Source organism: Schistocerca americana, chromosome 7 (genome assembly GCF_021461395.2).
Source record: "Schistocerca americana isolate TAMUIC-IGC-003095 chromosome 7, iqSchAmer2.1, whole genome shotgun sequence".
Taxonomy (NCBI): domain Eukaryota; kingdom Metazoa; phylum Arthropoda; class Insecta; order Orthoptera; family Acrididae; genus Schistocerca; species Schistocerca americana.
This window is the reverse complement of record NC_060125.1, coordinates 310472688-310497541: the sequence shown is the minus strand read 5'-3', so window position 1 is coordinate 310497541 and position 24854 is coordinate 310472688. Positions and strand designations below refer to the sequence as shown.

The window sequence follows — 24854 nt, the reverse complement described above, 5'->3', positions numbered from 1 at the left end:
CAGTGAGACCCTTGGTATATTTCAAGAGGGACTACTCATCACTGCAGATGCAATGACCATGGGTGACTAGGCTGTACAGAAGGGACTTCTTGGTATGGAATGGGTGACAGCTATCGAAGTGGAAGTATTGCTGTTGGTTAGTAGGTTTGATATGGATGGAGGTACTGATGTAGCCATCTTTGAGGTGGACGTCAACATCTGAGAAGGTGGCTTGTTGGGTTGAGTAGGACCAGGTGAAGCAAATGAGGAAGAAGTTGGTGAGGTTCTGGAGGAATGTGGATAGGGTGCCCTCACCTTCAATTCAGATAGCAAAGATCTCAGGCGAGGGGTTTAGGATTCTGGGTGTTTAGGAAGGATTCCTCTAGATGGCCCATGGATATTTAGGCATAGGATGGTGCCATGCGGGTGCCCATAGCTGTACCCTGGATTTGTTTGAAGGTAATGCCTTCAAAGGAGAAGTTATGGTAGGTGAGGATGTAGTTGGTCATGGTGACTAGGAACGAAGTTGTTGGTTTGGAATCCATCAGGCGTTGGGAAAGGTAGTGTTCAATAGCAGTAAGGCCATGGGCATTAGGAATGTTAGTGTACAGGGAGGTGGCTCAATAGTGACGAGCAGGGCACCGTGTGGTAAAGGGTGCAGGAAATGGTTGGTATCTTTTATATAGGAGGGTAGGTTCCAGATAATACGTTGAGGGTGTTGGTCTATGAGAGCGGGGATTCTCTCAGTGAGGGCACAGTAACCAGCCACAATGGGGTGTCCTGGGTGGTGAGGTTTCTGGAATTTAGGAAGCATGTAGAAAGTAGGAGTGCAGGGAGTGGTAGGGATGAGTAGAGAGATGGGCTCCGGGGAGAGTTTCCGGAATGGGCATAAGGATTTAAGTAGTGACTGGAGACACTGCTGGATTACTGGAATGGGGTCACTGTGGTAAGGTTTGTAGGTGGAAGTATCTGACAGCTGGTGGAGTCCTTCCACCAGGTAATCCTTGCAGTTCAGAACAACAGTGCTGGAGCCTTTGTCCGCAGGTAGGATTATAATGTTGGGATCAGTTTTTAGATGGTGGACTGCAGTTCTTTCCGCAGATGTAAGGTTAGTTTGCATGTTGAGGGATTTGGGGAACGATTGTGAGGCAAGGTTTGAGGTTAAGAAACTCTGGAAAGTTAACAGGGGTTGGTTTGGGGGCAGTGAGGGTGGATCACAGTTGGATGGAGGAGTGAACTGAGTTAGGCAAGGTTCAATATTGGTCTCTGGTTGAGTCTGATTGGTAGGGTTGGTGGAGAAAAAGTGTGTCCACTGTAGGGACTGGGAGGAGGAGACAAGCTCTTTAACAAGTCCTGCATGATTGAATTTTGGAGTGGGGCAAAAGGTGTGGCCTTTGGAAAGGACTGATATTTCTGTGGGGCTAAGGCTTCTGGAGGAAAGTTTCATGACTGCACTGTGGGCCTGTTTAGGTTCTGGATTCTGTGTGATGGTGGGAGGGACTTTTGGATGGTGGGGTAAGTGTAATAGGTCTGCAAGACACGGTTTGTCAGCTATAAGGGGGCGTGGGGGAAGTTTTGTATGTTTTTGTAGAGGTGGTGGACAGTGGCACTCCAAGGCGGGAGAAGGAAGTGAGCAGGATGGAGAGCTTTTTGAGGTGGTATCGTGCATGTTACTCAAGTTCCTGTAGGGCAAGAGTTTCAATTTGTGTTATGGGTTCCAGGAATTTGGGGTTGCATAGCAGGAGAATTTTGTGGATGGAAAGAAGTCACTTAGCTACTGCAAGGAGGTTTGGGGTTGGTTTATATGGTTTTGCAGGGCTATGTTGGTGAGGGCTAACGATTGGCAGAATTTCAGCACGTGGAGGTCGTTGTGGAAGGAGGGGTGGCAGCCAGAGATGGGTAATTTGATGATAAGGCCATTAGGGAGGACTCCATGAGCCAAGCAACAATGCAGGAACAGAATGTGGGACTGGGATAAGGAGACAGTGGTGATGCAGATGGAAGGAACAAGGATTCATGAAGGTGGAAAAATGTGAAAAATTACTTGATTTCCATTGTTTCATTGTACATTCAGGTTACGCAAAATTCTGACACTTTCTGATTTTCTACAACAAAGCATTTTTTTTCTTTTTCTTGCAGTGTTTTTATTGTGAGGTGGCACAAAGAAAATTCATTCCATTCAGTTCATTATAGATGGAGCTACATAAAAATTATTACACACTACTGAGGACAACAGGACAAGACGGGACCCACTTCTGTGTTTCAGAGTTCATGTTGACATAGACAGATTCTATGGGGGAGAGGACATGGCATCTTCAGTCATTTTCAGATGTGCTTAAGTTTAAACTCAAAACAACTTGACAGTGTGATACAGTGAAAACACAAAATGGGTACTGTAGTTGTGCCACACACAGTGTGTTTGTTAGGTAGTTATAAAATCTTTCAGATCCAAGTTAATACTGATTAGTTTCATCTGACTTGTGCTGGATTTTTTCGAATATTTGCAAAGTATACAAAAATAGGAAAAACACCATGAAGACATTATTGGAATGGGAAATTGGTAGATGTGTGATGTACATGTACAGATGATTACAATTTCAGAAAAAATGGATGATTTATTCAAGAGAAAAAGCTCCACAAATTGTGCAAGACAAAAACACATTGGGCCACCTTTGGCCCTCGTGCAAGCAGTTATTGGGCATGGCACTTATTGATGGAGTTGGATGTCTTCTCGTCAGAGATATCATGCAAAATTCTTTCTTGCTACTGCGTTAGATCATTAAATTCCTGAGCCTGTTGGAGGGCCCAGCTCTTGGGGAGAGATCTGATGACCTTGCTGGTCAAAGTAGGGTTTGACAAGCATGAAGACAAGCATTAGAAACTCTCACTGTTTGCAGGAGGGCATTGTCTTGCTGAAGTGTAAGCCGCAGATGGCTTGACATGAAGGGTGAAAAAGGGGTGTGCTGTGCTGTAAGGATACTATGGATGACAACTAAAAAGGGTCTTGCTATGAAAAGAAATGGCACCCCAGACCATCACTTCTGGTTGTCAGACAGTATGGTGGGCAGCAATCAGGTTGACATCCCATCACAGTCTGGTACACCTCCAGATACACCTTTGCTGGTCATTGGGGCTCATTTCAAAATGAGACTCGTCTCTGAAGACAATTCTACTCCAGTCACTGAGATCTTAAACCAAATATGCCTGACACCACAGCACAGAAGTTTGGTGGTGTATAGAGGTCAGTGATAGTGCAGTGGCCACTGTGAGCACATCCTTGTCGTTGAAGCACCAGTTGCCCGTCAGATCAATTATAATGATGAATCTGGGGCTCTGAGTGCTTCTCTGTCAATTGTTCTGTCCTCACATTCTGTCATCTGTCCAGATCAACGTCTTCCTTCTTGTGCTGTGCTTAACAATGGTTCACCTATTCCCAGTGCTTTTTTTTCTAAAAAAAAGTTTGAGGGTGCTCCGACATTGGATATAATGCAGCGAAAATTACTTATAACTGAAGCATGGGATATCACCCGCCTGCTTTTAGTCATGATGTCATCAACATGTAGAACTAAAAAATAATGGTGTCGGACTCTTCAGTTGACTTTACAGCTCAAATCAAGCAGGCGATACCAAGAAACACTCAAACATATAAGGGAAGGTGGCATCGAACACTTCAGTTTACATCGCCTCAAATGAACATGCAATTCCCACCAACCCATGAACAATAAAAGAAAATGGTATCGTACACTTCAATTGACCCAATTTTTAATACAACTGAAAATTTATTTAACCATAAAACTACAGTGTGACTTACATTAATAGCATTACAACAGTTTCCAAACTGACTTCATTCAGTTCATGGCTGCTGTAGTCTTCACACCTTCTTATTTTACTCTTGCTATCAGTAGCAAGATGTCTGTCTTTCCTGAACCAAGAGCATACACAGTCCATGGGCTGGAACAACATCAGTGGAGGACCAATCAACTTTATGAACATCAGATTGCTGACTGTGGAAAGATGAAATGAAGCTCTTGTTGGCGAGATGATCAGATTCATTTGGGAAAACCCATGTTCACATTCACTCATTGATATACGAACACTTTTCAGTGCATTCTGAAGAGGAAGGAGGGATGCTGGAATTTTCTTCTCCATCAAATACTCCCAAATATTCTACATATTTTTCTCTCTGGAAGAGCAAAACGACTACATAAAGTTTTGATATTTGTTTCACTATATGTTATTCCTGGATTCTCAGGCCAATTTGACGAGTCCAAAGCTTTCACACATTCAGAGAGGGCAAAATGATATTGTAAAAAAATTACTTTGTCTACAAGAAAGTTTAGGGGTACACATCCCCCAGTGTTCCCCCAGAAAAATAGCACTGCCTATTCCCGGTAACGTTGTTGAATAGTGGAATCACACTTATTCAAATGTTGAGTGTTTCAGCTATTACTCCAACTGGTTTCTAAGATCCCAACTACTCATCTATTCTCAAACACTGACATCTGTTATATATAGATCTGTTTATATATAGATCACATGCCTGTCTGTGATGCAGAGTTACTGTCCAATAGAGAAAGGGAATGAGATTCACAGGGATTTTATGCCAAGATATCAACATGTTCCCTGTTTACTATCCATGCCAGCTGCACAGTGCAACTGCACTGCAGCACCACTCATTTATCCGAGGCCACCAAGATTTACAGTTTTGCATTTTCTGTTGATACCTGTAGGAACAGCAGTTTGTGACCCAATTTGTGTAACTCCTTCTTGGTGTGTCTTTTTTTCTTAGAGGTATTTTCTTATTTTCTTACCTTAAAAGCAATATTAAAATATGAATTTATAAGCAGAACAAAGGACTAATATTTCATTTCAGGGAATATTGTTTGCTGGTTATTTACAAATTGACTTTCATTAAAATCTGCATGTGACAAAGTAACACACTCTGCTGGTGATGTCTGGTTGAAAGAGACTAAATGCACAGGTCATCAGTCTCTTATTCACCCACTAGGACCAAATCTGTGTACCCAGTGTGTCTGTGTCTAGAGTTAATCCTACATGCAACTGTAAGAACATTTTCCAAATGTTTGCATAAACTGTGTCTGGAATGGTAAGTGGCCAGCACCCTGGTTTTCACCTAGTGGGATATGGAAAACCACCTAAAAACCACATCTTGGTCAAGTGGTTCTCCAGACCTTATCGTTAGTCCATATAGTGGATTCAGTCTGGATTCAGGTAAGTGAAAACTTGGACTTGATAGATGACTGTTGAAGCAAAGCAGTCAACAGTGTGCAACAGTTGGAAATCAGTCACACACCAGTTACATCAGTCTTACTCAGACATACTGGTCCCAATAAACGTTTATTCATTACTTCAGTAGTCTGCCAAATTATTATAAAACCCCTCTAGCAGTTTGAATGCATCATTGTGTATTATAGTCACCCAGCACTCACATATGCAGTTGTTAACTAACCTCCATGACCACTTGTGCATTATCAGATCATTAATCACAACAGACCAGTTAATGCTCTTATCACAGTCTTTTTGATTGTACAAAGGATCAGTGAAGAATTGCTAGATAGAAACTTCTGAGTTTTCATGACACATTGAAAGAAATGCTAACCACATCGTAAAACCAATGCAACATCATAAATTGAGAGGAAGGCTAGTGAGACCATAATACTGATGGAGTCCCACTTATATGCTGAGGTTGTCACAACTGATTAGTCTGTTACAGTTATTGTGTATCAGCTAAACAGGGCTCTTGACTGGAGTGTTGTAGCATCAACAATGCTACTGTGAGCATAGCATGCCAAGGTTTGATGTTGTTCACATGTCTTGTCATACATTTCTGGCCTTGAGATTCTAGAATACCATGAGCAGGGTTGTCGGAAACCATGGTGTCACATATTAGTTTCTGGAAAGTTGGTATTCTGGCACAGCTGGAAGACTGTTAGGACTAGAGGACCAAGAAAACTTGAAACAATTCTACAGGGCTTGGCATAAGCCTAAGATTTCTTTTGAAAGTAAACAAAAGATATTTCATGAAAATCATTCAGTTATGTGAAGTAAAGCGCTCACATAGACTTAGAAGATTTTTAGGAAGAGTCACAGAAACTGATCAGTGATTGTAAATGATACCATAAGATTATAATGGGAGATTTTAAAATGGAAATAGTGCAATAACTGAGGAATTGTTCTTCTGTATGAAATTTTTGACCCAACATTAGAAATGACAGAGGCCATACACTGTTTTAAAAGGAAAACTCTTTCGAGTAAACTATACATAGTGACAGGATGGCTGGTCAGTATTTATCTTCTAGACTTGAAATTGTAGTACTGTTAAAACACACTTGAAAGTTAAAAAACCTATTTCCAATGAAGTTGACTCTCTCCTCAACTGTTGTATAATACAATTTAAAATAAACATCTCTAGGTATGTACAGCTATAAAAAGGCAAGAAGGAAAGTCCCTCAGTACCTGCTTGTTGCTGCTTTTTGTTGGATTTGGTGCTTGTTGAAAATCAAGGCTTGCTGGAAACAGTTGTTTCAGGAAGGAATATGATCAGGGCTGATTTTGAAATTTGAACACTGCTGCTACAATCATTCATTTTACTTTCACCTCTACATGTATATTTCCATACGATTCCACAGATCAATCTCCATACTATTACAAACATCAATCAGCTCACTTCCAGACAAAACCAGCCTTTTTCACAGTTCAACTGTTCACATAAAAACTCATCAATCAACTGCTTGTCATACGCATATCAGTAAGAGCAAAGATACAAGAAGTCACAGTTCAGCGATCTTGAAGTACATTATCTTTTTATTCAAACAGTTTCATATATAATTAAATACTTCTTTTATGGATATTGTCAGATTACTAATAAAAATACATTATAGAAAGATGGTGATAATTTCAAACATGATTATTATTCTGAATTAAATTGGAAGTATGAAAAATAATTACATTGTCTGAAAATAAAGCTTATGATAATATTCATGTGTTATTTCTTTTTATGAGAAAAATAAGAATAAGTCGAGTTATCACAAGCACAATAACTATGAAATTATGTGTATCTGTCATCTAATTTTGATGAATGCCTTACTGGCCGAAAGCTTTGTTTCTGACAGTCTTGTTGTTGTGCCTATCTGTAACTCAACATCTCCACTATATTGTGAGAGCTATTTTCCTTTGCATAATATTGTTAAATTATGACATTAATCACATTGGATTGTGTCATGAATTTAAAGTGAGTTTTTGTATTCTACAATACATGTTGGAGACAGGAGCTTTGACCAGTTACATTACACTGGCTCTCAGAATTATTAGTTCCTTCCTCAGGGAGAAAGCAAGGATAGGTTGCAGAAGGTTAGAAAGGAGGGACAAATGACTCAGACACAAGGTGAGAGGGACCCACCTGACAGGTAAAGGCAGTGGCACAGAAATGTCAGCCAAGGAAAGAAAACAAAAGAAAAAGCTATGACAAAATACAAAAAAAATATAAGAACACCAAATAAATATGAAAATGTTGACCTGACAAAGACAGAAGAGAGAAACAAACAAAGATCTTGCAAGTATGAAGAAAGCAAAAGAAAAGAGAAGGTCAGATAGAAAAAGGCAGCTGCTAAAGATAACTATCACTCTCCTCTCCATAATGTACAATATTTCACTAAAATTATCACCATGCCTTTAGATAACTATTGCTTCTAATCAGCAAAGAAACAGTATAGCTTGTGATGTAGATATAAGACAACTGATGATATGTATGAGTGAGTTAAATCACAGAATAGAGCAATAAGTAACAACTAGCATTTTCCCATGGAGTAATAGATTTTGACAAAATTTTCAAGTGACTTTGATTAAATGTGTTCTTACAACTCTTGAGAAACAAAAAACTGATTAAACCTACATAAAAATACTGAAGAACGTGTATGTCAATGCAAGAGATTCAGTTAGACTTCATCAGAATAGCGACAATCGCAGAATTGTAAAAAGAATCAGGTATGGTAATTTCCCTATTGCCAAAACTATTCTCAGTGTTCACAAGGAAAGTTTTCAGGTCCTTGAACTGGAAAAATGAATGAATATGTGTCAATGGAGCATCTCTGAACCACCTTACTTACGCTGCTGACATTAGAGTAGACTACACGAAAAAATAGAAAACTAATTATATTTGGGGATTTCAGCAATGACTTTGCAAGTGAGTCCAGACAAAAAACTGCTTTACTGAACCTCTTAGCAACTTTCAATTTAAATGCTAATACAGAAACACCAACTCACATCACAAAAACCTCATCCACAATCCTTCATCAAATATTTACAGATGTGCCCTTGCAATATTCAACTCAAACCCACAACACAGGCTTTGGGGAGCCCACAGCCCAAGAAATTAGTATAAGATTAGGAAAACAGTTTGGTTCAACTGAATGTCTTAAAACTACATCTAGGAAGTATAACGACCAGAATATACAACATTTCCTTAACTACCTGAGTAAAGAAACTTGGGAAGACATCTATGAATGTAAAAGTACAAATGATAAATTCAACAAAATCCTAAATAGTTTTAGCTATTATTTTGAACTTTGCTTTCCTTTCCATAAAAAGACAGTCACAAAAAGGGATCTGAAAATAAAATGGGTCACAACAGGGATACAAATATCTGCAAAGAAAAAGAGATTACTTCATGTAATATGTAGGCAGCACACCACATCCCCAGAATTTGATTCCTATTTTAAGAATTAGAAAAAGATTTTAACTAAAGTCATAAAAGAAGCAAAAAGAATTGCAAATAATTCCTTCATAGCAAATGCACCAAATAAAATGAAAGCCACATGGGACATTGTAAGGCATGAAACAGGAGTCAAATGGAGAGAATACCATAATATCAAACTGAAAGGAAACTCGTCTGTAATATCTGATCCCCAGCAGATAGCAAGTAAATTTAACTCATATCTCTCTGAGGCAGCTGAGAGTCTGGTGCAGCAAAACTTTCAATATGCTGCCACTGCAAATCAGATTAAAACTATCCCTAGTGACAAATCTCTCTTCCTATATCCAACAAATGAACAGGAAATGCTAGAAACAACAGAGGAGCTAAAATCAAAATTTTCCTCTGGTACTGAAAACATACCAGACCATATCATTAAAAAATATGCACCCTTAGTATTTAGGCCCTTGCTAGACATATGCAATAGTTCACTTTCTCAGGGAATCCTCCCAGAAAGGTTAAAAATAGCTAAAGTGAAGCCATTGTACAAAAAGGTTGAAAGAACAGATATAACAAATTATAGACCAGTATCTCTACTATCTATTTTTTTTAAAATGATTGAAAAAATCTTTTATAAAAGACACGTAGATTTCATTGAAAAAAATAAACTTTTCTCAGCTACACAGCATGGTTTCCAAAAATGTAAATCCACCGAGACAGCTATTATCAATTTCCTAAATGAAGCTTTAAATGCATTAGATAAAAAAGAACGCATAGCAGCAATATTCGTAGATTTTTCAAAAGCATTTGACATCATTAACCATGGTCTATTGCTTAGAAAGCTAGAAAATGTTGGTGTCAAAGGCCCAGCATATGAATGGGTAAAGTCATATCTAAAAAACAGACACCAAATAGTTCAAGTCTTGTACAAAGAAGGAAGAAATTTAATTTCCTAGTGTGTTAAATATGGTGTGTCGCAGGGTTCCATAATGGGACCAATCTTGTTCTTGCAGTTTGTAAGTGACTTGGAACCACCCAATATGTCGAAGATACAAATATACTTATCAAAGGTAAGACCCCAGAAGAGCTCCAAAATGAAATAAAAAATATCATTTCAGGTGTATCTGAATGGTTTACAATGAACAACTTAATATAAACACACATAAAACAAACACTGCGCATCTACACACAGTGCAGAATAAATAACCCTTAACTGCAACCATAGAACTGTTAGGCAAAAGTCCTGAAATTGTAAATAGCACCAAATTTCTGGGAGTTTGGATCCAAGATGACATAAGATGGCAGAAACACACACAACACCTATGTAGTAAATTAAATACCATTTATTATAGTATAAAAATTCTTGCTGGATGCATATCAATGCAAGTCATTAAAAATAAAAAATGCCCAGGCAGATCACTACTAAGATATGGTTTAATCTGCTGGGGAAATTCACCACCCAGCAAAAGCTGTTTTATTGCACTAAAAAGAATTATAAGAGCCATGAAAGGCACAGCACCTCGATCTTCAAGCAAACCCTCATTTAAAAAACCTTATATAGGCCATTACCCTGCCTATATATCCTAGAAACAATAATGTTTATAAGGAAAATCGTAGATGAAAATAGCAAGATTGCCCCAAAAAACCAAAATACCCTTTTATACAACACAAGAAATAATCAAGATTTACATAAGCAGTTTTCACATACAACACTAAAACAAAAAGGACCCTTGCAAGCTGGAAAAAAACTGTATAACAAACTACCTAAAAAAATTAAAGCAATATCTGGCATGCATAAATTCAAAACTGCAATGAGTGACCACTTGCTACAGAATTGCTACTATAGTGTTGATGAATTTTTATCTACAATGTAAATAGGTGTAAAATCTAAATAGTTTATACAATTAAGGCCAAAATAAGAAATTTGTACATGTAGATTTATCTGTGTATTATATGTAGTCTATTACATATATGTGTGTACCTGATAATTAAGGCCGAAGTAAGAAATGTGTATGTGAAAAATTTATTTGTGTATTTGTGAAATGTTATTCCCATATGTTAGACTTATATTGCTATATACTGGAAACCATACAACAGTTTTCTGTTAAACTTTATTTCAATTATTTCATTATGTTCTCCTGTACAAAGTATGATTCACAGGATCAATAGATACACAATATAATACAATACAATAATGAAGTCGACATCTACAAATACATTCATACTTCATAAATGACTGTGGTGTGTATGGCAGAGGAAACTTCCCATCAGGGTTTCTTCCAGTTTCATGTGTGTGTGAGAAGAATGAGTGCTTAAATGCCTCAGTGCATGCTGTAATTAGTATTACCTCATCTTTGTGGACCTACAGTAGTAGTATGTAGGTTGCTGTAGTGTATTCCTAGACTCCTCATTTAATACTGTTTCTTGAAAATTTGTTAGTAGGCTGTTGCAGGATTGTTTGCATCTTATCTTCAGAAGTCTGTCATTTCAGGTTTTTCAGCATCTCTCTGATGGTCTACCGTGGATCAAATAAACCTGTGACCATTTTTGCTGTTCTTCTTTGTATACATCTAATATCTCCTGTTTATTTGGTATAGGTCCCATACACTTGAGAAATATTCTAGGGTCAGTGACACATGTATTTTGTAAATAGTCTAATTTATAGATTGACCACATTTTCCCAATATCCCACCAATGCAGTGAAGTCTGCTAGTGGCCCTTACCTGAGGCTAAGCCTATGTACTCATTCCATTTCATATCTTTATAAATTGTTACATTCAAATTTTTTGATGAGTGTACTTGTTTCAGCCATAACTCTTTGATATTGTAGTCATAAGATACTAGGCTTTTGCTTTTTGTGTAGTGCAGAATTTTAGAACCTTTGTGCCACTTTAAAACTTATCAATATCTGGGTGGATAATAATTCATGCACCTTCATCAGACAATGCCCCATTCTAGATAATCCAAGATTTCTAATCCAAGAATATCTTGATGTCAGTAATAGTCTATTAGATTTAAATTTGCAACATTATCAACAAGGGTTCCTACACACTTCCCTGGGTCAAACCTGAATTTACTTCTACATCTGCCAGTGACTCTCCATCCGAGACGACATGCTGTCTCCTCCTTAACAAGAAATCCTCTACCTATCAAAAATTATGTTTCTACATCAGTACTCTGAAAACCACATTACGATGCATGGCAGAGGTTACCCCATACCATTACTAGCCATATCCTTCCCTGTTCCACTTGCAAATAGAATGAGAGAAAGACAACTCCATATGAGCCCCAATTTCTTTAATCTTATATTCATGGTCCTAACACGCAATGTATGTTGGAAAAAACAGAATCATTCTGCAGTCTGCTTCAAGTTCTGTTTCTCTAAATTTTGTCAATAGTGTTCCTGCTGAAGAATGTTGCCTTCCCTCCAGGGATTCCCATTTGAATTCCTGAAGTATCTCTGTAACATTTGCATCTTGTTCAAACTTACCAGTAACAAATCTAGCAGCCTGACCTCTGAATTGCTTCAATGTCATCCTATACTCTGACCTGGTATGGATTCCAAACACTCAAGCAATACTCAAGCAGTACTCAGACTAGTGTGCTAGATGTGGTCTCCTGTACAGATGAACCACACTTTCCTAGAATTCTCTGAATAAACTGAAGTTGACTATTCACCTTTCCTACTACTATGCTCAGATCCTTGCTCCATTTCATATCACTTTGCAATGTTATGCCTAGATATTTAAACAAATGTAACTGTGTCAAGCAAGGCACTGCTAATGCTGTATCTGAACATTATGGGTCTGTTTTTCCTACTCATCCCCATTAACTTACAGTTTTCTACATCACACCAACTAGAAATTTTGTTCAAGTCACTTTGTATCCTCCTGCAGTCACTCAGTGAACACACTTTACCATACATAACACCATCATTAGCCAACAACCCCAGATTGCTGTCCACCCTGTCTGCCAAATCTCTTATGTGTATAGAGAATAACAGTGGTCCTATCACACTTCTGCAAAATGGCTAAGTAAGGATGGCTAGAGGACAAATGTAAGGATGTAGAGCCTTATCTCAATAGGGGTAAGATAGATACTGCCTACAGGAAAATTAAAGAGACCTTTGGAGAAAAGAGAACCACTTGCATGAATATCAAGAGCTCAGATGGAAACCCAGTTCTAACAAGGGAACCTCCCCATCGCACCCCCCCTCAGATTTAGTTATAAGTTGGCACAGTGGATAGGCCTTGAAAAAATGAACAGATACATCAAGAAAACAGGAAGAAATTGTGTGGAACCATGAAAAAAATAAGCAAAATATACAAACTGAGTAGTCCATGTGGAACATAGGCATCATCAGGTAGAGTGTAAGCTCAGGGGCGCCGTGGTCCCACGGTTAGCATGAGCAGCTGCGGAACGAGAGGTCCTTGGTTCAAGTCTTCCCTCAAGTGAAAAGTTTACTTTCTTTATTTTCGTAAAGTTGTGATCTGTCCGTTCGTTCATTGACGTCTCTGTTCACTGTAATAAGTTTAGTGTCTGTGTTTTGCGACCGCACCGCAAAACCATGCGATTATTAGACGAAAGGACATTTGATCGCAAGGTCATAGCTCAGCTGATTCCTCCACAGGAAAACACATCTGATATAGAATATATGACACTGGTGACGGCATGTGCGTCACATGACAGGAATATGTTGTCGACCCACCTAACTTGTACACTTGGCGAATGGGTAAAAAGATTCTTCTACCTTGCCCGATTTAGGTTTTCTTGTGGATGTGATAATCACTCCCAAAAAAGTGATGAAAACATAAGAGTTTGTCACATAAACTGCAACAAATGAGTGCAACAGTTTCACAGTCACACAGATTTCCCTGTGCTCTGTCAAAACATATGTTTTTAACGTTTATCAAATTTTTCCGTGTGTAGACCGTCAAATCCTGCATATGTCCAAGCACATCTGAACATGTCCTGGAATTTTGGAGAGCAAAGTTGATTATGTGTCAGTGCCTGAACTTTGATAATTGACACATGATCACGTAAACAATACTGCTCTGTGCACCTGTGCAGTTTCGCAAAATCATAGCATCTTTTCACAAAGTGTTTCACTTGCCGAAAACCAAACACATCTAATATAATAAAATAAGAATATATAGTTATATAATAAAATAAAAAAATAAAAAATTTTAAAGTTTTCACACGAGGGAAGACTTGAACCAAGGACCTTTCGTTCCGCAGGTGCTTACGCTAACCACGGGACCACGGCGCCCCTGACGTCACATTCTACCTGATGTTGCATATCTTGCACATGGACTACACAGTTTGTATATTTTGCTTATTTTTTTCATAGTTCCACACAACTTCTTCCTGTTTTCTCAATTGATCTGTGTTCATTGCTTCAAGGCCTATCCACTGTGCCAACTTATAACTAAATCTGAGGGGGTTGTGATGGGGAGGTTCCCTTGTAAGCAAAGAAGGGAAAGCAGAAAGGTGGAAGGAATATATAGAGGGTCTATACAAGGGCGATGTTCTTAAGGACAATATTATAGAAATGGAAGAGACTGAAGATGAAGAAGAAATGGGAGATATGATACTGCGTGAAGAGTTTGACAGAGCACTGAAAGACCTAAGTCGAAACAAGGTCCTGGGAGTAGACAACATTCCATTAGAACTACTGACAGCCTTGGGAGAGCCAGTCCTGACAAAACTCTTATCATCTGGTGAGCAAGCTGTATGAGACAGGCAAAATACCCTCAGACTTCAAGAAGAATATAATAATTCCAATCCCAAAGAAAGCAAGTGTTGACAGAAGTGAAAATTACTGAACTATCAGTTTAGTAAGCCACTGCTGCAAAATACTAACATGAATTCTTTACAGACGAATGGAAAAACTGGTAGAAGCCAATCTCGGGGAAGATCATTTTGGATTCTGTAGAAATGTTGGAACATGTGAGGCAATACTGGCCCTATAACTTATCTTAGAAAATAGATTAAGGAAAGGCAAACCTATTTTTCTAGCATTTGTAGACTTAGAGAAAGCTTTTGACAATGTTGACTGGAATACTCTCTTTCAAATTCTGAAGGTGGCAGGGTAAAATACAGGGACCAAAAGGCTATTTACAATTTGTACAGAAACCAGATGGCAGTTATAAGAGTAGAGGGGCATGAAAGGGAAGCAGTGGTTGGGAAGGGAATGAGACAGGGTTGTAGCCTCTCCCCGATGTTATTCAATCTGTATATTGAGCAAGCAGTAAAAGAAACAAAAGAAAAATATGGAGTAGGAATTAAATCCATGGAGAAGAAATAAAAACTTTGAGGTTTGCCGATGACATTGTAATTCTGTCAGAGACAGAAAAGGACCTGGAAGAGCACCTGAATGGAATGGACATGGTCTTGAAATGAGGATATAAGATGAACATCAACAAAAGCAAAATGAGAATAATGGAATGTAGTTGAATTAAATCAGGTGATGCTGTGGGAATTAGATTAGGAAATGAGACACTTACAGTAGCAAAGGAGTTTTGCTATTTGGGGAGCAAAATAACTGATGATGGTCGAAGTAGAGAGGATATAAAATGTAGACTGGCAATGGCAAGGAAAGCATTTCTGAAGAAGAGAAATTTGTTAATATCGAGTATAGATTTAAGTGTCAGGAAGTCGTTTCTGAAAGTATTTGTATGGAGGGTAGCCATGTATGGAAGTGAAACATGGACGATAAAAAGTTTAGACAAGAAGAGAATAGAAGCTTTCGAAAAGTGGTGCTACACAAGAATGCTGAAGATTAGATGGGTAGATCACATAACTAATGGGGAGGTATCGAATAAAATTGGAGAGAAAAGAAATTTGTGGCTTAAGTTGACTAAACGAAGGGGTTGGTTGGTAGGGCATATTCTGAGGCATCAAGGGATCACCAATTTAGTATTGGAGGGCAGTATGGACGGTAAAAATCGTAGAGGGAGACCAAGAGATGAATACACTAAACAGATTCTGAAGGATGTAGGTTGCAGTACGAACTGGGAGATGAAGAACTTTGTACAGGATAGAGTAGCATGGAGAGCTGCATCAAACCAGTCTCTGGACTGAAGACCACAACAACAACAACAACAACATCACACTTCTCTGGGACACTCCTGATTCAATTCAATTCAATCTCTTTATTGACCTGTTAGCAATATACATTGTATGGATGTTGTCAATTACAATATAATTCCTTATATTTAATTTGTTTCAAAAACTTGGATAATAAATACAAATATTTTATATCAGTATATATAAATAGTATTACTTTTCCATATTCAGATATTCTTCAATGTTATAGAAACTATGTGTTAGTAAAAATTGTTTAAAATCTACCTTTAATTTATCAAATACTTTTAATTTTCTGTATTGTAGCAGACAATGCACTAAAAAGTATTTTAGGCTGGTAGTTTATATTTTTTTGGTAGAGTGCTCCTTTGTGGGTGTCTGTGAAAATCATCTCTGTTCCTTGTCTCATGTTATGAACCTGATTATTTAATGCTGAAAATTCCTGGTGAGTTTTCAGAAAGCTGACCCATTCATAGATGTACAAGCTAGGAAGAGACATTATTTTTAATTCTTTAAATATTTCCCTGCTTGGCACTTTACAGGGAACCCCTTTCATTATTCTAGTAGACCTTTTTGGAAGTTTGAAAGCTTGTTGTGCCATACCTGTATTTCCCCAGAAGATCACACCATATCTAAGCAGACTGTTCATAAAAGCATAATAGGTACACAGCAATGATTCAGTGTTGCAACAGTCTTGAAGCATTCTTAGCACATAGCAGCATTTACTTAGTTTTTTTAGTCAAAACTTCTAGATTTTTTTCCCATTTCAAGTGCTCATCCATCCATATACCTTGGAATTTTGTGTATGGAGCTTGTGCAATAACATAGTTTCCTAACTCAGCTTTTGCTGTTCTTCTAACTTTACTTTTAATATTACTGAAATTCATCAATACCATTTTATCCTTATTTATGATCAAAGCACTATCGCTAAACCATTTTCCTGTCTCATTTATTGTCCTAGAGACACTCTGCTATAGATTATCCTTGGTGTATCCTTTTATGAAAATGCTAGTGTCATCAGTGAACATCACCATTTCTGCAACTGTCAGATGGTTTGACAAATCATTTATAACACAAGGAATAACAGAGGGCCTAACACAGAACCCTGGGGCACTCCAGAACTAATTTTTTTTAAATCTGAAAGATACTCTTTGCCTTCATGACATATTTGTACTTTCTGTTGTCTATCAGAGAGATAAGGCTTGAACCATTTGAAGGTGAGTCCCTGGGCCCCATAAGATTCTAGTTTCATAAGCAATAAGTCATGGCTTAGTAGATGAAACGTTTTAGATAAATTTAAGAATATCCCGTCCCTTAATTCATTTTTGTCCAAGGCATTTAGGACCATTTTCATGAATTGGAAGACTGCCATTTCTGTGGGTCTGTTCTTTCTAAACCCATTTTGAGCATTATTCAGTATTTTATTTTTATTCAGGAAGTCATCTAGCCTTTCATACATTACTCTTTCAATTACTTTAGAAAAACCTGGCAATAATGACACTGGCCTATAATTATTTATGTCAGCAGAGCTATCCTTTTTGTGAAGTGGCTTTATTATGGAGAGTTTTAGTTTTGATGGTACCATAGTCTCTGATGAACATTCGCCATTGACGACAACATACTGGGTTCTATAACTTAAGAAGACCTCGAGCCACTTGCATATCTGTGAACCTATTCCTTATATATATTTTTTTGTTTGTTTGATCATACTTTTGTTTACAAGGCTTGGTGTAAGACTGAGTCAAATGGTTTTTTTGGAAGTCAAGAAATATTCCACCTACTTGGCTGTCATGACACTTATCTTTCAGGATGTCATGTGACAAATCCTCCTATGTTTTCCAAATCCATATTCATTTACTTGGATGAGGTCATCCTGTTCAAGATACCTTTTATGTGTGGTCTCAGAATATGTTCTAAGATTATACAGCAAATTTATGTGACAGACGTCAGAGGGTAATGTAATTGATCACTTCTGCTAACTTTCATTCCGACTGGTATTACTCATATTTCTTGCAGCTGCTTGGCATTGTCTTTTGTTTGAGGGATCTACAGTTTCCGTAGAGAATTTCTTAGAGATTCCTCTATGTTGTGGAGCTCTTTTCAGTTGCAACTATTGCATCTGTTTCTCAATGCCACTGACACTAATATCTGCATTGCTCATTTTTGCATTAGTGAATTAAATTGGGGCAGTGCTCTAGGATTTTACTTTGTAAAAGAACATTAGAATAGACATCAGCAATTAGGGTTTTGCTTTGGTATCCTCAATTTCAGTTCCTATATCATCCATGACTCTCTGCGCACTAATTTTGGTGCCACTGACTTGGATTTCTTTGGGTTTTGTGGGGGTCCTTTGGGAAGATTCTTCTGTGGTAGTCATTGAAGGCTCCACACATCTCCATTTTGATGATCAAAATTGTTTTGTTTAGCAGGTCTCTAGCTCTAACCATATGCTTCGTTTTACACATTTTATGCAGTGATTACAGCAGAAGTTTTGTTGCAGGGATTGTATACCATGGAAGGTTCCTCCTATTGCATAGTGTTATCCAGTATTTGGTCATCTATTCTGCTTGAGACATAGTTCCTGTACATGTTACTGCCCAGTGCTCAGTACTTCAAGTTCCTGTTTGAGATATGACACTTCCACCTCTTTATCTAGTTTACTGAATATCTAAACCCATCTACTTGTTCTGTTGGCTTTTGTACTTTGGAAATCATTGTTCCTACAACTGCCTTATGGTCACTGCCATCAGTTTCAATTTGGACATCCACAGAGAGGTCTAATTGTTACCATTAGTTACACTGTATTTCCACATTAGTGTTCTACTGAATTGCCTGTTCTAGATAGTTTTCAGAGAAGGCATTTACTAATGTCTCTTAGGATGTCTTGTCATGACCATCACTTGCGAAACTGTAATTTTCCCAGTTGATGGTTGGATGATTAAAGTATCCTCCAATGATGTGACAATGATTATGAAACATACATGCTAGTGAACAGCAGTTTTCTCTCTTGATACACAGTCTTGCCCAAACAGTCTCACATGCAGCTTCTATTTCTATCTTGATGAAAGTGAGTTTGTTGTCTGTTATGATGAACACACTACTGCCATTTTCCTGTTCACCTATCTTTTTGATTTATCGCAAAAAACTCACTGCTATCAGTTTTGTGGTATAGCTAATTTGTGGTACCTAATGTTACTTTAGGATCACCTACAATTTTTTTCAGTCTCTAGGATTTTAGTGCTTTGGCTACTGGTCACTAGTATTTTAATAGTCTCATCTGTAGGCAGCTTTTCCTTCGATCTTGCCCTAATAAATTACACTACCATAATAATACAATACAGCTATCAGTATCTTGGCGATATGGAGAGTCAGCTTATCTGCCTATGACATTGGAGCCCAGATGACAGGCATCATTCATTCCAAATGATGTCACAATGTGCAACTGGTCCATCTTTTTCTCTCAATAGCCACTGAGCAATAACTTCCACATATTGAATGAGACCTACATGCATGAAATTGAGCACAAGGCGGTCTTTGCTATCTGTTGCTTTCATTTCATATTCATCATCATCATTTAAGACTGATTATGCCTTTCAGCGTTCAGTCTGGAGCACAGCCCCCTATAAAATTCCTCCATGATCCCCTATTCAGTGCTAACATTGGTGCCTCTTCTGATGTTAAACCTATTACTTCATAATCATTCTTAACTGAATCCAAGTACCTTCTCCTTGGTCTGCCCCGACTCCTCCTACCCTCTGCTGCTGAACCCATGAGTCTCTTGAGTAACCTTGCATCTCCCATGCGTGTAACATGACCCCACCATCTAAGCCTGTTCGCCCTGACTGCTGCATCTATAGAGTTCATTCCCAGTTTTTCTTTGATTTCCTCATTGTGGACACCCTCCTGCCATTGTTCCCATCTACTAGTACCTGCAATCATCCTAGCTACTTTCATATCCGTAACCTCAACTTTGTTGTTAAGGTGACCTGAATCCATCCAGCTTTCGCTCCCATACAACAAAGTTGGTCAAAATATTGAACGGTGCACAGATAACTTAGTCTTGGTACTGACTTCCTTCTTGCAGAAGACAGTAGATCGTAGCTGAGCGCTCACTGCGTTAGCTTTGCTACACCTCACTTCCAGTTCTTTCACTATGTTGCCATCCTGTGAGAATATGCATCCTAAGTACTTGAAACCGTCCACTTGTTCTAACTTTGTTCCTCCTATTTGGCACTCAATCTGTTTATATTTCTTTCCCACTGACATTACTTTCGTTTTGGAGATGCTAATCTTCATACCATAGCCCTTACATTTCTGATCTAGCTCTGAAATATTACTTTGCAAACTTTCAATCGAATCTGCCATCACAACTAAGTCATCCGCATATGCAAGACTGCTTATTTTGTGTTCACATATCTTAATCTCACCCAGCCAGTCTATTGTTTTCAACATATGATCCATAAATAATATGAACAACAGTAAAGACAGGTTGCAGCCTTGTCTTACCCCTGAAACTACTCTGAACCATGAACTCAATTTACCGTCAACTCTAACTGCTGCCTGACTATCCATGTAAAGACCTTTAATTGCTTGCAAAAGTTTCCCTCCTATTCCATAATCTCGTAGAACAGACAATAACTTCCTCCTAGGAACCCGGTCATATGCCTTTTCTAGATCTATAAAGCATAGATACAATTCTCTGTTCCACTCATAACACTTCTCGATTATTTGCCATAAGCTAAAGATCTGGTCCTGACAACCTCTAAGAGGCCTAAACCCACACTGATTTTCATCCAATTGGTCCTCAACTAATACTCACACTTTCCTTTCAACAATACCTGAGAAGATTTTACCCACAACGCTGACTAAATAGATACCTCTGTAGTTTTTACAATCTTTTCTGTTTCCATGTTTAAAGATTGGTGTGATTACTGCTTTTGTCCAGTCTGATGGAACCTGTCCCGACTCCCAGGCCATTTCAATTACCCTGTGTAGCCATTTAAGACCTGGCATTCGCTGTATTTGATGAGTTCCGACTTAATTTCATCCACCCCAGCTGCTTTATTGCACTGCAATCTATTGACCATTTTCTCCACTTCCTCAAATGTGATCCTATTTCCATCATCATTCCTATCCCATTATACCTCGAAATCTGAAACATTACTGATCGTATTTTCACCTACATTGAGCAACTCTTCAAAATATTCCCTTCATCTGCCCAAGGCATCCACAGGATTCACCAGCAGTTTTCCTGACCTGTCCAAAATACTTGTCATTTCCTTCTTACCTCCTTTTCGAAGACTGCTAATTACACTCCAGAATGGTTTACCAGTAGCTTGACCCATAGTCTCCAACCTGTTTCCAAAGTCTTCCCAAGATTTCTTCTTGGATGCTGCAATTATCTGTTTGGCTTTGTTTCTTTCTTCAATATAGCTTTCTCTGTCTACCTGAGTTCTAGTATGTAGCCATTTTTGATACACCTTCTTTTTCCTTTTACAGGCTGCCTTCACTGTGTCATTCCACCAAGCTGTTTGCTTCATCCTACTTTTACACACTACTGTTCCAAGACATTCTTTAGCCACTTCTAGTACTGTGTCCCTGTACCTTGTCCATTCCTTTTCCAATGACTGTAATTGACTACATTCAGCTAACTGGTACCTTTCTGAGATCGCTGTTATGTACTTGTGACTGATTTCCTTATCCTGAAGTTTCTCCTACATATGGACCTGACCTCCTGCACTTTCGGCCTCACAATCCCAATTTCACTGCAGATTAAATAATGATCAGTGTCATCAAAGAATCCCCTGAATACACGTGTGTCCCTCACAGCCTTCCTGAATTCCTGATCTGTTATTATGTAGTCAATGACAGATCTGGTTCCCCTGCCTTCCCAAGTATACCGGTGAATGTTCTTATGTTTAAAAAAGGAGTTTGTGATTACTAAGCCCATACTGGCACAGAAATCCAAGAGTTGTTTCCCGTTCCTGTTGGCCTCCATATCCTCTCCAAATTTACCCATAACCTTTTCATACCCTTCTGTTCGATTTCCAATCCTGGCGTTAAAATCACCCATGAGCAGAACACTGTCCTTGTCCTCTACTCTAACAACTGCATCATTGAGTACCTCATAAAACCTATCCATCTTATCTTGATCTGTCCCTTCACAATGTGAATATACTGACACAATCCTAATTTTCTTGCTAGACACTGTCAAATCTATCCACATCAGTCGTTTGTTTACATACCTTATTGCAACTACGCTGGGTTCCATTTCTTTCCTGATGTAAAGCCGTACACCCTATTGTGCGATTCCTGCTTTGACTCCTCACAGGTAGACCTTGTATTCTCCCACTTCCTCTTCTTTCTCACCCCTTACCTGAATGTCACTAACAGCTAAAATGTCCAGCCCCATCTTACTTGCAGCCTCTGCCAGCTCTACCTTCTCCCCAGAGTAGCCCCCATTGATATTAATAGCTCCCCATCTCATTACCATTTGTTTGCCAAGTCTTATCTTAGGAGTCCCTGGTTTGTCAGTTAGAGGTGGGACTCCGTCACCTCCAAAGTTCCGAGGCATTTTGCTCTGATTGTTGCCAGCATCATATTTAAAGTACCAGGGAAGCAGGTTGCTAGCCTTACTTGCCCCGAGTCCCATCGGGTTTAAACCCTAACGGTTGAGGGACTAACCGGTGGATATGGTAGTCTTTGCCGTATGAGCACAAAGGTGACCACGACTCAGAATATGTCCGAGATGCCCAGCCTCATTCCAAAGTAACTGGTATCCCGACTGTCGGGACCACTTACTTGGCCACTCATACGTTGCCCATGGTTCATGAACTAGGACATGACTACAGGAACCCACACCATGAACCACGTTGCTTTCACTTCCCTAAGGAAATTTAAATAGTACAATCGAATCATTGACAATTAAGAGAATTTCCTCTTTTGCATTACCTTCTGCCAGAAAAGGGACCAGTATGTTTTGAATTGTGGGAAGTGTGTTTCATTGGTTCATATTCAAGGGGGGACAGCACCTCAAACTTATTGGTTAGAGGGAAGAAAATACTCTGAGTTTTCCCTGGCCCCTGCCTCCTGTGTGTAGAGCTGCTAGACCTACCACTGGCATGCCACTCACAATCACTTATACAAGTGTTAGTAAGTCATTTATGTCCTGTGCAAAAGATAGTATACAAGGGAGAGGATAGTACTTGAGGTAATTGTGGCAACTTTGGCACATATCTCCTTATAATCCTCTTGACGAACTACTCAAAGCATCTTTCAATCACTTGACAGCAGTCACAGCAATTTCCAGTTGCTTTCATCTTGTGTCAAAGCTGGTCTGTGAGTGGTGCTGTGTTGTACACAAAAGAAAGCAAGGAACTTTAAACTCAACATGCTTATTCTTTTTTAATTTCTGGATATGTTATGCTACAGGGAACACAGGTTCCCTTTAGAAACTTAGGTTATTAACAACAAAGAAAGTGATTTTCTGTTATGAAAACAGAGAAACTGGGATAAAATCTCAGGTTTTTTAAATTTATTCTCAGTAACAACATTGCAAAAACCATAAATTTATGACAAATGCAGACAATAAATACTGATGTCGAAAGGCAAACTAAATTTAACACAATGTACAATTATAATATGTGTAGAATACGTTATTGTGCCACAGTAGTCAACTTAGGAAGAACCTTGTTTGGGTTTCAGTTGTACATTTTCAAAAACTTCTGTAGAACAAAGACATCAACATGTGGGAAAAAGGTAGAAGTATGAATTTAATCCCTTGAATACCTACACTGTGATTAAATGGAAACAATTTCCCAAATCAGATACTCCCGCTGAAATACATTGAATATATGTCTGCATTTTTAACTGTCAATTTTCTATGAAATACATTATGCCAGGCACTTATAAACTTCCGAAAATATACTTTTGTTCACATAGATATAAATTAAATTAAGGGACTGAATCTCTGAACAAGGATACTATTGCCAAAATTGTATAAAGCACAAATTTGATTACAACTGATAATATTAGTACAGAATGCAGTTTTCATTGCATACTAGATATGAAAATACACAGTATATCATGGCAGATACAAGAGTTGTGATACAATGAAAGAAATGTGATGGATAAACAACAAGAAAAGTATGTTGAATTTCTATGTAAAATGGGATTTAGATTTTCGAGATTATGATCACTTTTGTGCACAAACTAAATACCAGAAGTCATATTATATACACAAATTATCATGCTTCTTTGTGGCATCTTCTACACTAGTGTGCCAAAAATTAACAGTGATGCGTTAGTTTGTCCCACTGAAAGCAATGTAAATCATGAAGCACAACACCACACTTCCTCTACATGAGGAAGCTGTCCTCAGGACACTGGGTTATTTATTCCTCATTCAGATAAACTTCAACAAAAAGTGTAATGTACCTAACAGACCAAGTTAAAGTGAGCCCAAAAAGCAATTACTTGAAGACTAATGTAATGTATCTCTAATATATCCTAAAGAAAACAGTACAAATTAACAGTGAAGTCATACACATTCAATACATAATTATTATATTTAGGACAGTTGAAAAAAATGAATGGATGGAATACAAAAGAAATAAATAGAAGAGGGAAAATGCCATGTAACACATTTGGTAAAATAAATAGGATTTTCAAAATCAAACTTCCATTTGTGTCTCCAACAGTGACTCTACAATGTTTGTGCCTTACTAATTTTGATTTATAACAGTGATTTGTGGACTTTCAGTGGGAAAAACTATTAGAAAACTAAGAGTTTCTCTGCAAGCAATGTAGAGATGTATGTTGGGAATTACTAGGAGAAACAGAAAGACAAACTAATGGAGCAGTGATGAGACAAGAGTCTGAGGTAGAATAATGACTGCAATGAAAGTGAGCTGAAGGCAGATGGTATCTGTCCAAGTGAACAGGTGACAGATGAAAAAATAATGTTGTCAGTTGGATTTTAAGAAACAACTAAACACAAATACGATCATCTAATGATAGGAAAGTGGATTACATTAGAAAACATATATTAACTGTGATACTGCTCTCATTATGCTCCTGG

General features: G+C 38.2%; 1 protein-coding gene across 3 annotated transcripts in view; it reads left to right on the top strand.

Moving 5' to 3' along the window:
• LOC124622090 (mast/stem cell growth factor receptor kita-like) overlaps positions 1 to 24854 on the top strand; it is a 299069-nt gene that overhangs the window by 237128 nt on the left and 37087 nt on the right. The gene's annotated exons all lie outside the window — the stretch shown is intronic.